Below are 13,035 nucleotides of genomic sequence, written 5' to 3'. Positions count from 1 at the left end.
GGGTATCAGTACCATGTCTGTGCCATAAAAGGAATTTGGTAGGACTTCTTTATTCCCTATTCACTGATACATTCTTGGTGGAATTGTGAACAGATCCAACTATGCTGGAGAGCAATTTGGAATTATGATCAAAAAGTTATCAAACTGTCTATATCTTTTGATCCAGCAATGTTTCTACTAGGTTTATATCCCAAAAAGATCTTAAAGGAGGGATATGTGCCCAATATGTACAAAAATGTTTGTGGCAGCCATTTTTGTAGTGGTAAGAAACTGGAAACTGAATGGATGCACATCAATTGGAGAATGACTGAAAAAATTATGGTTTATGATGTCATGTAATATTATTGTTCTATAAGAAACAACAGGCAGGGTGATTTCAGAGAAGCCCTGAGAGACTTCCATGAATTGATTATGCATGGGAACAAGAAGATTATGTGATGATTAATTCTGATGGACATGGCTCTCTTCAATAATGAGATGATTCAAACTATTTCCAATTGCTCAGTCATGAAGAAAGCCATCTAAACCCACAGAGAAAACTGTGGGAACTGAATGTGGTTCACAACACAGCATTTTCATTCTTTTTGTTGTTGTTTGCTCACATTTTATTTTTATTCTCTTTTTTTAAACTGATTTGATTGGATTTTTCTTGTGCAGCACAATAATTTTATAAATATGTCTTCATATATTGGATTTAACATAAAAATAAATTAATAGAAAATTAAAATCAAATGAGGGATACAATGAACAAAATTAAAACTAACAAAATAAATAAAAGCATCCAAGAAACATGAGAAGATTGTGAAAAAAATTAACTAGAAAAGGAGTTTCAGAGATGAAAATAATTCTGAAAATTAGAATTGGGCAAGAGGAAGCTAAGGAAACTACGAGAGACCAAGAAATCACAAAATATTATAAAAAATCTAAATAAAGAACAGAATATGAAACATAAAAACTGGAGAATAAATCAAGAAGAGAAAATAAAAGAATAATTGAATTACCTGACAACTGTTTCCAGAAAAATAACCTTGACACAGTAATGCAAAAAATAATCCAAGAAACTTTTCCCAGAGAGATAGAACATGATGGGGAGTAGAAATGGAAAAAAATCTCCTGCTCACCACCTCAAAGAGATCCTTTGTGGAAAATATATAGGAACATGATAGCCAAATTGTGAAATCCCCAAATCAAAGAAAAATTACAATTATAATTATAAAGTATTTCTCAACAACCACAATAAAAAGATTACAGGTCCAAGAATCATATATACTTGCAATCAAAAGAATTAGACCTGTAGAAAAAAATATATCTAGCAAATTTATCTATAATATTGAATGAGAAATGAATATTCAATAAACTTGCATATTTTCAGAACTTTCTATCAATCAAACCCAAACTTAATAGAAAAAATAACTTATAAGAGCCAATATTAAAGACAAATTTCAAGGAAATTAACATGAACAAATTGTTTATATTTTTTACTTGGAACTATATACCATAGATTTAAGATTGATATAAGCAATAGGATAGCTCAAAAGAAAAATTGGGGCATAGTTTAGGTAAAAATAATTATGTCATACAATTTGGGTGCAGAGGAAGACTAGATACAGAGGCAGTAGAGGGGGGGAGGGCTGATAATTCCTACTACCTACTCATGTCTGGAATGGGTTAAATAGACAACACTACATATATATCATGAAGGGTATGACATCCTCCAAAATCTATAAAGAAATAAAGGGGATAAGATGGACAGAGAGAAAAGCAAAAAGATGAGGGAAGACAACAGGGAAGGGATTTAAGGGTGGGAGAAAAGGATAAGTAATTCTAAGGCAAATTGAGGACTAGACTAAAACCCAAGAGTTAGGATTAGGAAAAGTGTGTGTGTGTGTGTGTGTGTGTGTGTGTGTGTGTGTGTGTGTGGGAGGTGAGGACAATTAAAAAGTGAAAAAGAAAGTAAAAAAGGTGTACAACAGAGAACAAAATAACAACTTACAAGGAAGTAAAGAAAGATGAACACTCATACATATACTTTTTCTACTATTTTGTATCTTTTCTTATATTGGTAATTTATAGTTATGTATTTTGAATTCTCCCTGATATTATGCTGGTCACATGACAATGTTTTGTTTTGTTTTTTTATTCCTTTTCTGTTTTTTTTTAAATAAAATAAATAAAAATATAACACCTGTAGACAACATAAAATTTTAAAATCTCAATTAATTTGTCTTTGCTAAGACAATTCAAATGATTATTGAAACACTTTTACAAAATACTTTTCACACAAATAAAGACAAATAAAACCAATTTGAAAAATGTTAATTCCTCATGGGTAAACCATACCAGTATAAGAAAAAATGTCAATCCCAACTAAATTATTTTTACTTAACCAATGTCATATCAATTTAATTACCAAATAATTATTTTAAATAGCTAGGAAAATGATAACAGAGTGCAGATAAAAGTATAAAAGGTCAAGAATACTGACCTATTGAATAAAATATTAAGAAAGGAGGCCCTACCATTTTCTGATTTCAAAGTCCATTTCAAAGCAATAATTATTAAAACAATCTGGTATTATTTAAGAAATAGAGTGGTGGACCAATGTAATAGATAAGATACACAGTACACTGTAGGAAATGATGTACCAGTCTAGTGTTTGATAAATTCAAAGACTTTAGGACAAGAAATCACTATTTGGCAAAGATCCCTGGGGGAGAAACCCATATGGCAGATATTCATCATAGCCTAAGATCTTGCACAACATACCAAGAAAAGATCAAAATGGACAAATGATTTAGACAGAAAGGGTGATGTCATAAATAAATATACTTGTTAAAATTAAAAAGATATTCCTGTTAAATCTATGAACAAGAGAAGAGTATATGACTAAAGAAGAGATTAGGAGGGTTAGAGGAGATAAAATTGATCATCTTGATTACATGAAAATAAATAACTTTTTTATAACAGAACTATCAAAGCCAAAATTAGAAGGAAAAAAAAAAGCAGGAAATTAGAAATGCAAATTAAAACAATCTGATTTCTGGAGGGAAAACATTTCTTAGATATGATTTAAGTACTTCAACTTGAAGTAGAATGAATAAATAGAGAATTATTTCCAAAATGATTTTAACTCTGTTGTGTTCTTATGATTTATTAATAAGATATATGATCTTATATTATATGACTATGTTGAAATACTATTGTCCTATTAGAAGTGACAAATAGGATTGAAAAACTAGGAGGATTTTATGAACTGAAGCAAAGTTAAGCAAGCAAAATAGGAAAACCATTGCAAAGAACAATTGCAATATTGTAGAAATAATCAACTGTGTAAGATTTAGCTACTCTGATCAAGATCCAAGTCAATTCCAAAGGACCCAGGATGAAAACTACTATCCACTTCTAGAGAAAGAACTCTGAATGGATTAAATCATCCTTTTATGAAACTATATTGGTTTAATTTTTGCCTCTATTTTTTCCAAAATGGCTAACAAAGAAATACATTTTGCATGACTTTATAAATATAATTAATATCAAAGTGCTTATTTTCTTAAGGAAGGAAGGAAAAGATGGGATAGCATTTTGAAGTTAACTTTAATGTAATGGCGAGATATTTTAAAATACATCTTTTTAAAAATAATTGAATACAATGATCTCTAAAGTGGATTTAATCTTAAGTAAACTTGTTTCTTTGCCAATGAATTCATTTCTTGATAAAACAATCAGGAAAAATAAAATTTTGATTTTACATTATATAATTTATATTTGAAGCCTAAATCTGCCATTTTCTTATTATATAACCTTGGTAAAGTTATTCCATTTCTTATTAGAGGACAAGATAACTTTTGAAATATGTGAGAAAATGAAAAGATCATTGGATTTTGAGTTGCTAGACTTGTATTTGAATTCTTCTAAGACTTATATTTGAATTCTAGAATTAGGAAATGTAAAATAACAGAAAAACAATATACTTATTATTTTCAGGATAGAATCTTTCCTCCAACCATGACTATACAACAATTGATATCAATGTCTTTGAACCATTGTTTCCTCATCTATAAAAATGGATTAAAATAATGACACTCACTTTTCAGTGCTATAATAAGAATTAAATGAATTAACATGTGTAAAATATTTTGTAGATTTAATATATTATATAATTCTGTGTATCTATATTTTTACTTCCATGATTACAAAAATTTTTATAATTTTTTTGTAAGGGCCCTATAGGACTCAGTTTAATCATCTTTTAAAAAGGAGTGAGTAGGAGTTAAATTAGATAACCTATAAGATTCCTCCTATCTCAAAAAGTATAAAATCATATAATCCTGTGTAAAGGGCTGAAACTATGAAAAGATGCAATTGAATCAAACAACCAAGCACTTAAGGCTAATTACCTATTTGACAATGACTTAGCATTTCTTTGAAATTAGCATATGTTTGAAAAAATGGCCCTTCTCACTGTTTGGTGCTGGCTCAATGTTTGGTGTATACAGATAATTGTAGGCAAGGATTAGAGGGTGGAGTGAGATAAGCCAGACTCACTTGGTGGCAGAATGAGGAGGAGAAAAGTGGAGATTCTATACCCCAGAATTGAGAAGAGATCTTTGGCAAAACTCGATAGTTTGCCTGCTTCTCCCCCTAAAGACCAAGGACTTTTACTTATCCTGACTCTGGCTGATCCTGAGGCCTCCAGGAAACTAGTCTAGACTTAACAATCCTGTCCTGTTATAAAGTCATGTTGTTTAATTATTACATAAAGATGACATATATTGAAACTCTCTTTCATAAAGTTATTTTTATTTTTAAAAAAAATTCTCAGTTATTTAAATAATTTACAGGAATAGTATAGGTAAATAGAGAATTCATATATTCAATTTTATTCACACAATACCTATGCAACCTAATGTGCAAGTTCATTATAAACCTAGTTTCATTATAGATCAGTTTCTCTATTAATAAAGACAAATTATATGAAGAACAATTATTATTTTTTTTTAATTTATTTTCTTTGATGCTGCTGGAAAAGTCAAAGTTATTGTCTAAATGACATTTTAACCTAAACATAGAATATTCCATTGTCAATATTGTTCAAACTCCTCTTTGGGACTCATACTCTCTTTACTAATATTGCTATATTTGGTAAAAGGTACCTTTAAATATGTTATGTATTTTTTTCTCAAAACCAGTCAATGCTCAATGAATAACCAATGATAAAACTTTTATTGCATACAATAAACTGAAGAATTTGGAATATAATTAATTTCCATTATTAATTAAAAGTGAAAGAGAGTACACTAGAATGGAAATGACTAACAACTGTGAGTTAATAAAACAATGAAGCTCTGTAATTATACAACTTTAATTTGTAGAACATAAGAAATATAAATTAACATTGAATTAACTATATTAATATTCATAATTTTAGTAGGCCACCAGGCATAAACTAATGTTAAGTTGAAATCTAGAATTTGATTTAATTTACTCAATAACAATGTATTCAATTCTTGCATTTTTGTGATGCATTTGTTCTAGTGGCTTCAAGAATATGTTTACACATAAGATCCAGACCATGTTCTTAAAGACATTCTGATAATGTGGGAGCAGAATGTCCTAGAGTAGATCCACAAACACCAACTACCTATTATATCTGGAAGATTTCCAATGAGCAAAAATAAGCATAATTAAATGACAATGGGTAATCAGAAGAGGGAAAAATTTTAGAATAATAAACTGAGAATTAGAAGAGATCTTGAGGAATATCTAACCTTTTATTGGAAATTTTAGAGAACTATTTAGAGGGGAAAAACCCTGAGGCCTAAAACCCTGAAATTCCTGAAATAAATAGGAAGAAGAGGATTAGAATCAATGTCTTCTGTCTAATAATATACTCTCTACAAAACATGTTGATGGGTAATCATGGAAAATTGGATATTGGAGCTAATATTTCAATTGGATATTGAAGACTACATTTTCACAGGCAGACATAGACAATACAGACCATCAAGAACAAAGACTTGTAGAAGAGAAAAATAAGAAATAATGTCAATTAAATGAAAAAAAAAATCTTTTTTTTTAGCATAAAATACATACAAGGTAATTCTAAAGGAAAAGACAAAAAAAAATGTAGATTAGTGGCAAATTATGGAAGGTTTTGAATGCCAAAGAAAATTTTTTATGTCTTTTTTTCAGATAATAAGCAGTTTATGTTGTTAAGAGAAAGGTCAATTCTCAGAGAGCCTCCACAGCTGTGGATCATAGCATCTGAAGAAGTTGCAAGGCAGTCTTTGCTTACCCAGATGTTGAGAACTGGGAATGAGATAAATTGGAGGCAGAGGGAAGAGGAGAGAGGTCAGACAATGCAATGGCCTCTCAGACAGAGAGGTCAGAGAACAGCAACTGTCTCTCAGTCTCCTTGTATCATCCTCTCACAAGAGGAGATCCATTCTGGGTTGGATCTCCAGCATCAATTGTCAGGTGGCTTCCGTGTAGTCCAACAGCTCCTGTGTATCCCAACAGCATGCTGTTGTTTGTCTTGTTGTGTTGTTTTGTTATTTGGTTGGTTTTTAGAAAGCTATGACTTTGTAGCAGTTATTATAGAAGTTCAGAAAATAATATTAACTGCTATTTTCTAGCTGAAAGAATTTCAAAGGAAACTGTGGAGCAGCAGGCCTGGACATAAATAGAATATATAATACTTCATGGAAGCCTGTAAATAAATCAGTACAACAAATTAGAATTCTCTTGGTCTAATTCAATATTCTTGTTTTCTGAATACTGAACTCTGGAGGGGTGTGTGTGTGTGTGTGTGTGTGTGTAAAGAAAGAGAGACAGTAATAGGCAAAGAAAAACAACTGAGAGAAGAGGAATAAATAAGATACAGACATATAGGAGATAGAGAGACAGAGACAGAGAAACACGGAGACAGAGACAGGAAAACAGAGAGTAAGGAAAAGGAAGAGAGAGAGAGAGAGAGAGAGAGAGAGAGAGAGAGAGAGAGAGAGAGAGAGAGAGAGAGAGAGAGAGAGAGAGAGAGAGCAGAGAGACATAGAAAGACAGAGACAGAGAGACAGAGACAGACCCAGCTATACTTTTAGTCCTCTGTGGATACAGTCATTGTATTTGTTCCATTTAGCTCACAAAGTGTTAATCTCAGAAATGAATCTTTACTTCTAGATGGTACAGTGAAAAAAGTGCTACATTTAGAATGAGGAGAGTTTGAATTCAAGTCCTGTTCAGTGTCCTTACTATCTGTGTGACTCTGGCCAAGTCATGTAACCAATCTGTCTCTATTTTCCCTAATAAGTAAAAAGGAGGAAGGTAGAGCCACTATGGCAGAGTAAAGGTAAGAAGTCATCCAACTTCTCCCCCAAACCACTCCAAATTCTTTTTTTTTATTATAACTTTTTATTGACAGAACATATGCTTGGGTAATTTTTTACAATATTATCCCTTGCGTTCACTTCTGTTCCGACTTTTCCCTTCCCTCCCTCCACCCCCTCCCCTAGCTGGCAAGCAGTCTTATACATGTTAAATATGTTATAGTATATCCTAGATATAATATATGTGTGCAGAATCAAACAATTCTCTTGTTGTAAAGGAAGAATTAGATTCAGAAGGTAAAAATAACCTGGGAAGAAAAACAAAAATGCAAACAGTTTACACTCATTTCCCAGTGTTCCTTCTCTGGGTGTAGCTGATTCTGTCCATCACTGATCAATTGGAACTGAATTAGATCTTCTCTTTTTCGAAGATATTAATTTCCATCAGAATACATCCTCATACAGTATTGTTGTTGAATTATATAGTGATCTCCTGGTTCTGCTCATTTCATTCAGCATCAGTTCATGTAAGTCTCTCTAAGCCTCTTTGTATTCATCCTGCTCCTCATTTCTTACAGAACAATAATATTCCATAACAGTCATATACCACAATTTACCCAACCATTCTCCAATTGATGGGCATCCATTCATTTTCCAGTTTCTAGCCACTACAAAAAGGGCTGCCACAAACATTTTGGCACATACAGGTCCCTTACCCTTCTTTAGTATTTCTTTGGGATATAAGCCCAGTAGTAGCATGGCTGGATCAAAGGGTGTGCACAGTTTGATAACTTTTTGGGCATAATTCCAGATTGCTCTCCAGAATGGTCCAAATTCTTTAAAATAATGACTTCTGACAAATTTTAGAGCATCATAACACCCCACAAGACAGAGAAGAACATCTTCCACTTAAAGGCAATTTAAAAGTTCAACAGAAAAGATCTGTTGATCTAGGGTGGGAGCTTAGCATGACTTATCTGCACAAACTGAGTCAGCACAACCCTGGACCCAAACCCAGCCCAAATCCCAGCATCAATGAGATGGGACCTCTGAATCGGAGACACTGCTGGAGGCTTTTAGACCTTTCAGCCCAGGGACACCAGGGAGGACTTGAAAGGTCAGAGAAGGGAGTCTCTGGTAACAGGGTGGGAGTCTAGCTTGTAGTTCCAGCCCAGATTATGCCAGCACAGCCCCAGCCCCAATCCAGCAGCCCCAGGGTCATCAAAGCATGACTCTATTGCTTTATCACACTAGATCTTACAACTACAGTAGGGCAGAACACACCTAACAGCTCAAGAGAAGAAAGGAGTGCTTGTAGTCATATGCCTAGAAGGATATTTGAAAATAGCTACACAAAATCACTGAAGCTTGATACAGTACATCTTCCACCCTAGAAATAGAGCTCTACTTTAACAAAGACTTAAAAGTCTAGTAATAGACTAGAAAACAGAAAAAAAAAATTCCTAACCATTGAAGGTTATTATGATGACAAGAACGTTCAAAATTTACACTGAGAAGATAACAAAGTCAAAGCTCCTACATCCAAAGCCTACAAGAAAAATAATTGAGCCCAAGCCATGGATGAGCCCAAAAAAGCATTTTGAAAACCAAGCAAGAGAGAGAGGAAAAATTAGGAGAAGAGTTGAAAGCAGTACAAAAATGAATTTTTTTTCATGAATGAAAAATGAAAACTCCTAGGAATATTATAGCCAAATTCCATAATTCCCAGAACAAGGAGAAAATATTCAAGCATCCAGAAAGAACCAATTCAAATATAGTGGAACCACAGTCAGGATAACACAAGATTTAGCAGCTTCTACATTAAATGTCTAGAGGGTTTGGAATATGATATTCTGGAGAGTAATGGAGCTACGATTGCAACTGAGCAGCAAAACTGAGTATAATCCTTTAGAAGAAAAGGTGATCATTCAGTGAAACAGGATTTTCAAGTACTCATGAGCAGAGCTGAATGGAAAATTTGATTTTCAAATACAGGATGCTGAAGAAGCATAATGAGGTAATCAGGAAAATGATATAATAAGGAACTTAATAATACGGTAATAATATAATATAATAATAATGCATTCCTACTTGAGAGGATGATGCTTGTAATTCATTAGAACATTCTCATTATTATGACAGTTAGAAGGAGCATATGTAGACATAGGGCACAGGAATGAGTTGAATATGAAGTGGTAATATTTTTTAAATGATGAAATTAAGAGGTTGTAAAAGAATATACTGTTAGAAAAGAAAAGGTAGAAGAGGAATTATCTGTCATAAGAAAAAAGGCCGGAAAAAGCTTTTATAGTGGAGGGAAAGAGGAGAAGGAGAAGGGGAGTGAGAATTGGCTTTCATCAGAATTGGCTCAGAAATGAAATAACATATACACTCAATATGGATATAGAGATCTATCTAGTCATGCAGGAAAATCGGAGAAAAATGGGATAGGGGAAGACAGGAGGGTTATAAAAGAGAGGACATATTGGAGAAGGGAGTGGTCAGCAGCAAACAATTTTGAGAAGGACAATGTGAAAGGAGAGAATAAGAAAAATGGGGAGAGGGGAAAATACCATTAGCAATACTAATTGAAAAAAATAATTTTAAAGCAAGTCTCCTTGATTAGGCTTCAGTCCTCAAATATAGAGGGAATTGAGTCAAATTTATTAAAAAAAAAAAAAAAAGTACTAGCCATGTCTCAATTGATCAATTATCAAAAGATATGATTAATGCCAAAAGGACTATAAATTCATGCATATCTTTGGACCTAATAATACCACTATGAGACATGAATATAAAAAAAGATTTAAAAGGAAAAAAAAAAAGGAAATTTACCCATATGGGCAAAAATAATTAGAATCTAAGGAGATACCCATTAACTGGGGAATGTCTCAAAAATTATGGTATGTATTTGTGATGGAATGTTATTTTTCATTGGGAAATGATGAGCAGGATGCCCTTGGGAAAAAAAAAAAAAACAAAAAACTGGAAAGTCCTCCAGAAATTCAAGCAAAGTGAAATGTACTGTTTACACATGTTACAAATGTACAAACAGCAATGTTCTGGGATGACCAGCTTTAAATGTCTTCACTATTCTCGGTAGTACAATCATCCACAACTTCTCAGATGGATTTAAGATAAAAATCCTATCCATATCCAGAAAAAGAACTGAGTGTGTCTGAATACAATTTGAAGCGCTCTCTCTCTCTCTCTCTCTCTCTCTCTCTCTCTCTCTCTCTCTCTTTCTGTCTGTCTCTGTTTCTCTATCTCTACCTCTGTCTCTGTCTGCTCTCCTTCCCTCTTTTAACTTAATTATTCTTGAGGGAGTATTATTTTATTTTATTTCATTAGGGTTTTTATTTTTTTTTAAATATTTTTATTTTTTATATTTTTATTTTTATTTCATTCAGGGTTTCATCTATATTTTCTTTCAAAACTTGACTTATATTGAAATATTTTTTAAAATTTCACCTATGGTTTCTTGATTATGGGTGGAAAATGTGTGAGAGAATCTTAAACTCAAAAAATTTAAAAAACAAATGCATTTTTTTGGTTTTTGAATGTAACAAGGAGGAAATATTAAATAAATCAAATAAAAGAAGAACATTCAAAAAAAATTTCCCTTCCACTTAAACAAAATATATAAAAAGGAGATAATAATAGTACCTACATGCTTTGGGTCACATGACAAAGAAACTGTAGGACTAGAAATATTTTTCAAGCCTCTCAAACATCTCCAAAACAGGAATTATATTCACAGATAATTTTTCCCCCCATGGCCATGGTTTCTTAAAACCAAAAACTAGCAATACGAAAAACCCATTGAACTAATGACAGAGGAGATCAATCCCTAACCATTAACATAATCATCAAACTTTCCTTCCCTTACCAGATACCACACTCTGACTGAACAAAGCAGAAACTTACAATAAAACTTAACTCTTTTCCAACTCCCTCCTACCCCCTCAGATTCTGGGAAAAACAAAAAGGCACAGGTACTCAGACTGAGAATTCCATGTTCTGGATTGAATATTATTCCGTGAGAGTACTGAAGGACAGAGGAAGTTGGGCAGTATTGCAAAACATTTTTGGATCTATCAGTCCTGAACCAACATAAAATTGGGCCTAATTTTGCTCTCTTCCCCACCTAGGTCCCACCAAAAGTTATTTCTGGTAGACATTGAGGTTAATGAAATTTAAATTATCCTACATGGGTGAAGACTGGCAATATCTCCAACAATCCTGGAGGAAACAACAATCAAAAGGTAAGAATTCAGAAAATGAATAATAAAAGAATATAAAAGAAAAGAAGAAGTTACAAAGATTAAAGGAGAAAAATAAACTCAAATTCTATTGAACAATATCAGGATATTTCTGCATGATTTAAAAGAGAAATAATTATAAAAGAAGGGTATATGAGCCATGCACTGGGAAAAAATCAAAAGAATGGAGGGGTAGGGATTTGTGATTGAATCAAAATGGTAAGTGTCACAAAAGAAATGAAATAAAATAAATGATTACGAATGCAAATACACAGAAGTGAAGAAAAAATCAGGAAATAGAACAATAAAATGCAGTAAATGTTCTCTCCATGTGTTCTCTGCACAAGCAAAAATCTTGATCTTAAAAGAAAGACTATATAGGTAGAAATTAAGAATTGTAAATCACCAAAAAAAAAAAAAAAATCCAAAACACTTAAATAACAGAATGCAACAACTAATATAAGAATACTTATCAGAATGTCACCCTCCCCGCAAAAAAAAAAAAAAAAAAAAAAAAAAATGCAAACTGGAAGAACCAACAGGTTGCTACCAAGAAAATAAAACAAAGTAAAACTAGAAAGAAAAAAATCTTACATCACAAATTTCAATATATATTGGTGACATTTAATTATTCTATGACAAGGAACAAATTCTGCAGAAAATCAACAAAATATTTTCAAGTATAAAGAAAAAAAATCTGAAAAAAATAAGATGATTCTTTAGATAAGGGAAAACACAGTAAGGACATGAAATGATGTATTTAAAAAAGAGAGAGATCAAGATGCAAATCAAAGTGAAAAGTTGACAGAAAGAATGAGGGAAATCTTGTTTTTTTTTTTTTTTTTTGTTTTGTTTTTCATTTTATTTTATTATAGCTTTTTATTTACAAGATATATGCATGGGTAATCTTTCAGCACTGATTCAAAAGCTTTTGTTCCAACTTTTCCCCTCCTTCCCCCACCCCTTCCTTCCCCTAGATGGCAGGTTGACCAATACATGTTAAATATGTTAAACTATAAGTTAAATACAATATATGTATACATGTCCATACAGTTGAAATCTTGTTTTAATGGTAGGATTATGGCCCACTAGGGAATGCTCCCACATAAAAGAAAAATATTCTATAATTGAATATAGTTACCTTATATAAGTTACAGTCTTCAAGGATTTGATGCTTTGAGAAACTACTCTCTTGACTCAGTAGAAAGAGAATCATCTCAGTTGAGGACAGTTGGTTCCCTGAAAAATGAGAGGACATAGAAACAGAAAACAGATTTAATAGCAAATAAAAAGTGAAAACAAACTTTTAGAGTATCAAAATCAGTAATGACCTGAACAAACTAAGAAATAGAAATTTATTAATGTGGGGCATAGCTCCCCTACCAACTAAAGAAATTGGTATATCTAAGAGTAAAACCCAAAGAAAAAGGGAAACAGAGAGAAAAATCTCC

General features: G+C 32.3%; 1 long non-coding RNA gene across 1 annotated transcript in view; it reads right to left on the bottom strand.

Annotated features, from left to right (window-relative positions):
- The window catches only part of LOC141559403 (uncharacterized), a 449,791-nt gene that overhangs the window by 67,040 nt on the left and 369,716 nt on the right, over nucleotides 1–13,035 (bottom strand). The window contains exon 5 of the long non-coding RNA XR_012487384.1: nucleotides 12,726–12,823. This is a non-coding gene — a long non-coding RNA (uncharacterized LOC141559403). The remainder of the gene's footprint in view (nucleotides 1–12,725; nucleotides 12,824–13,035) is intronic.

The sequence above is a fragment of the Sminthopsis crassicaudata genome, chromosome 3 (assembly GCF_048593235.1).
Source record: "Sminthopsis crassicaudata isolate SCR6 chromosome 3, ASM4859323v1, whole genome shotgun sequence".
NCBI lineage: Eukaryota > Metazoa > Chordata > Mammalia > Dasyuromorphia > Dasyuridae > Sminthopsis > Sminthopsis crassicaudata.
Note: the sequence above shows the minus strand (reverse complement) of the source record. Positions and strands in the feature narration are given on the sequence as shown.